Raw genomic sequence first — 4924 nt, forward strand, 5'->3', positions numbered from 1 at the left:
ACATTGAGGCGATACTCTTAAGCGAAATAAATAGGACACACATGTATAAATATCTAATAGCTTCTCTGGTGTGAGAAACTGAAAGTGTAAATAAGGACTAAAATGTTTAATAGGTAATGTGAAATAGGAAGAAAAGGGGCAAAGGGGAAGGAAGTGGGAGGGCTAGGGGAAAGGATAGAAGGGAATGGGATCAATATGAGAAAATGGAAAAATAGGAACAAAATCTTTGTAAATAGGGAGGAATGGAGGGGTTGAATGGAGGGCTGGGCAAGGGTGAAAAATAAGAACCTTGAGAGACTATGTAAAGGTGCAAATTTCCAATAATGAATGTCATTATATTGTATACCTAAAATGTTCCAATGATTAGAATGAATAATCAATAATGCAAAATAGGAAGAAAAGGTCCAAAGCGGTAGGGGTAGTGGGAGGGGCAGGGGAAAGGAAAGAAGGGAAAGGAAAAATGATGAGAAATGGGAAAAATGGAAATAAAGTCTTTGTAAATAGGGAAGGGTGGAGGGGGTGAAGGGAGGGCTAGGAATGGGGAAAAAATAAGAACCAAGATTCTTTATGTAAAGGTACAATTCCCAATGAGAAATGTAATTGTGTTGTGTACCTAAAATGTACCAATAAAAGAATTTAATAAAAAAAAATCCTAATCTGCAGATCAGGTAAACATGGGTGAGCCTACATAAGATGGCCGATGAACTAAGTCATAACCAACACAGAGACCCATGGATGAATAACAGACATATGTGGACTCTGGCAGAGGCCTGACAACAATAAATATTAGTAAAGAATTCCTGGTAACACATTAGCAAAAAGACTTCAAAGAATAGATTTATCTAATCTCCAAGTAAATTTAAATTTTTGAGCTCTAATTTCCTAAACATTTTGTAAATTCTATCATGTGTTTTCAACTGCTTTATTAATGGGGGTATATGGGCATGTTTGTGTTTTCAGTGAAAATTTAAAATTAGTTGAGTTAAATATTTCAGAAGGAGAAAAGAGAAAATTTTATTATACAAGAAGATATAAGAATGAAATTCAGAATGCAGAAGGAGCAGTGATTGTGTATTAGAAATAACCATGCAAATACAAGTTCAAAGGAATTTGCAAGAATTTTAGGCAGAATGTTTGACTTCAAACAAAAGTAAGTTACAAGTATTGGGCCAGTGTCACAAAAATATCAAAGGGTAAGGTCGCTTTTGTTAAAAATCACTCAACAAATATTAAACTACTCTGACTACTGTTACTGTTTCTCAATCTAGGATACTGTATATTATAAAGCATATGAAAAATGTACTACCAGCTGGGCATGGTGGCACATGTCTGTAATCTCAACTCTTGGGAGACTGAGGTAGGAGGATTGCTGTGAGTTTGAGACAAGCTTGGGCTACATAGTGAGACTCTGCCTCAAAAATCCAAAAATAAATTTTAAAAATGTACTACTAGACTTTCCTGGAAAAAAATAATCCATTCTACAAGAAACAGTAAATGTTTTAAGTTAATATATTAGTTTGTGTTCTGTGAGGAGTAGGCCTACTGTTGAGATTAAATATGTAAGGAATTACTGGAAAAACACTAGTGAGTGAAAATGAGAGAGACAGCAGAAGGGGATGGGGACCCTTCAGACCATGGTTCTGGTCCACCCTGGTGGCTGGAAGAAGAAAGGAAGTCAGATGGAGGGTGCCGTAAAGTTCTACAAAGGTCTCAGCAAACCCAAGGTTCTGTCTGCAAGCTGAAGAGGCTAAAGAGAAGGGCCTGTCTGCCTGTGTCTTTTTCAAACGCTGTTGAGGGGCAGCTGGGAAGTGTGACCACTGTATTAGCAATGAGGGGTCTCAAGTGAAGCCCATGGAACCATGGGTTATGGGTCAGCTATGCTGCCTACAGTGAGGGTGAGATGGTAGAGGAGAATTTTCAAAGGGGCCGAAGTTAGCTACCTCTTTCTTTGGCAGATTAAGACCAAAGTAAAGCATACTCTGAATTATTATTATTATTTTTGGCTTTGTAATCAGTATATTAAGGAGACATTCATACATTTCAACAATTGCTTAAATTCTGATACCCAGATTTAAGTATGTGAACATGACTTAAATACACAAGTAAAGCTATTCATCATAGTTTGCTGTAGTATTACCATTAAATTACAGTTACTTTGGAGCACAAGTCAAAAGGGTTAAAGTAAGCCTGTAACATACCAAAGGAACACCTTCTTATATTACACATGCAAATTAGCTTTCCGTGTAATCTCTTCACTTGAACTTCAAAGTTACCCTTTTATTTCAATGCTCTGAAGTCACTAAAGGCTTATTGTGGTCCAAAGAGAAGGGAACAAGAATATAACCAGGACTGGTCAACATAGTTTTTTATATATATTTTAAAAGATGGCACAACAGAAGGGAGTACAATCCTAGAAATGCAAGCCCTTACGAAGGAGCGTTATTATGATAAACCCCTTCTTCAGAAAGGTATCATTTTCATTACTGATACCACAGGCTAAATTATATTTTATGCCACCTTCAAGTAATAGTTGAGGCAATAGAATGCAGAGACATCACAATGAGTCCCACTTAATACAAATTAACTAGACAGAACAACACTTCTACAAACTGTTTCCTTTTTCTGATTGCCAGTTAAACACAGTTTTAATCCATAGCTTAGCAAGGAAGGGTCATACATTAAAGTCAACACATATACCTAGCATTTCAGTCTAAACTTGTCCGTGTATACAACTACAATCGATTACAATGTATGGCCTATCAGACACCAGGGTTAAGTACTTTTTACAGGCATTAAACTTCATCTTACACACTGAAGTCATCATACATACAGGGCAAAGTCGGAGCTTTTATATTTGCTTTTATTCTTCCTTTAACTTTTAAAACACTACTATAATTGAATATTGAAACAATAGCAAGGAGTGAGCAAATGATGATTATAGTCCTTCGTGTGTTCACTACTCCACACAAAATGCCAGCAGTGAATATTGTTCACTGCCCCATTAAGAGGTCTGACACTGAGCACCACCCCTGGGATAATGTTCGTCATCCTCATAGGTTTCTCCATTATAATGGCGCCATCTTTCCTGATTTGGATCAAAGTCCACGAGTTCTACCTGATTTATTTCATCTGTCTCTTCTTCCTTCCTCTCGGGTAGGAGTTTTTCCAGCAAAGACAGTTTATCAGGAGAGAGAAAGCCATTTTTAGGAAAGTTTACCTTAAATTCAATAATTAGACAACCCTTTCCAAATGGTCTACGATAAATTGGCATGCCTTCATTTAGCACACACTTGATGTCTCCATGCTTGACAATCTGGCCTGGATGAGAGGTGATGACTATGATTTGGTTGTCAAGAGTGGATACTGGCTTTTGGAAGCCACACAGTGCTTCAACCAGCTGTATATCCACACACATGAAAAGGTTTTCTCCTCATCAAGTGAAAATAGCATGGTTTCTGATCTAACACAATGATAATATCTCCTGGCTCCAGTCCTGGTTCTTGGTCTCTTTCATCATGGAATGTTACCTTCTGGCCATCTCTCATGTCTTTGTCAATGTGAACTGGTAGAATCTTCTAACTATCTTCCTTCTGTTGCAGCTTTTACATCTATCTTTAGGATTGATGTGTTCTCCATGGCCCTGGTACTCCATGCACACAGACTGAATTTGCTGCACCATTCCAGGTCCTATCTGATGAATTCTTTTTTTTTTTTTTTCTGACGAATTCTTATTTGCACTCCAGTACTTTGGCAGTTGGGACAGCACTCACATTTGTCACAAATCACGTTGTTCTGCAGAGCCAGTTTCCTTGTTGCACCATTATATAAATCTAAGGTAATCAAGAGCTGATGTACCACGTTTTTACCTCTCCTTTTCCTTTGCACCCTTCCTTCTCCTCCAAAAAACATATCAAAGATATCCATGGAGAAGCCAAAACCGCCACCTGCTCCACCCTCCTTACTTGCCCGTTCTCCTCCTTTGTCATATAATTCCCTTTTCTTGGCATCAGAGAGAACTTCATAAGCTTGAGAAATCTGTTTAAACTTTTCTTCATTTGGATTCTCATCAGGGTGGTACTTCAAAGCCAGTTTCCTATAAGCCTTTTTCAATTCTTCTTGGGTGGCAATGGGTTTAACCCCCCAAAACATCGTAGTTAAGTGGTTTCTTTCAGGATTTTGTACAGCCGGTGAGCGGGCTGGGCCCCAGCGGGGTTAGCGGGAAGGAGCGCGCAGCAGTGCGCAGCTCAGACAGCCGCCGTTCCTCCACTTCTCAGCGCAGTCTGGAAAGTTCCGTCCGGTATGGTACGTTCCAGCCATCGTCTTTTGTAGCAGAACCCTGGCACGTCACTCGCCGGAAGTCCCGCCCCTTCGGTCGCTCTACTCTGAATTATTTTTGAATATTGTAAACATTTTGTTTTTATAATTTTGAAGTATCATATTTAGAACTGTTTACATAATTTTGAGTCAGCTTAAAGAATACTGTTAACATATCAACAGATGGTCATATTAGCTAAATTAGCAACTTCATTTTCCCTTTTAATGAAATGTGTTCTGGTAGCTTAATGGCTTCTCTTGAAAGTTAGCTGGCAACTTTTGACAAATAAATGAAAGAAAGAAAAGAGGGGGAGGGAGAGAGGGGGAGGAGGAGGGAGGGAGGGAGGGAGGGGGAGGGGGAGGGAGGGGGAGGGGGAGGGAGGGGGAGGGGGGAGGGGAGGGGGAGGGGGAGGGGAGGGGGAGGGGGGAGGGGGGAGGGGGGAGGGGGGAGGGGAGGGGAGGGGGGAGGGGAGGGGGGGGGGGGGAGGGGGAGGGAGGGGAGGGGGGAGGGAGAGGGAGGGGAGGGGGAGGGGGAGGGGGAGGGAGAGGGAGGGGAGGGGGAGGGGGAGGGAGAGAGAAAGAGAGAAAGAAAGAAAGATTTTTCTCTTAA

General features: G+C 40.6%; 1 pseudogene; it reads right to left on the bottom strand.

Annotated features, from left to right (window-relative positions):
- Positions 1-2825: 2825 nt before the first annotated feature.
- On the bottom strand, positions 2826-4325 carry LOC101715241 (dnaJ homolog subfamily A member 1 pseudogene; annotated as a pseudogene).
- Positions 4326-4924: the final 599 nt, after the last annotated feature.

Source organism: Heterocephalus glaber, unplaced genomic scaffold, assembly GCF_053883595.1.
Source record: "Heterocephalus glaber isolate CG9 unplaced genomic scaffold, H.glaber_assembly_v1.0 deba00001058, whole genome shotgun sequence".
NCBI lineage: Eukaryota > Metazoa > Chordata > Mammalia > Rodentia > Bathyergidae > Heterocephalus > Heterocephalus glaber.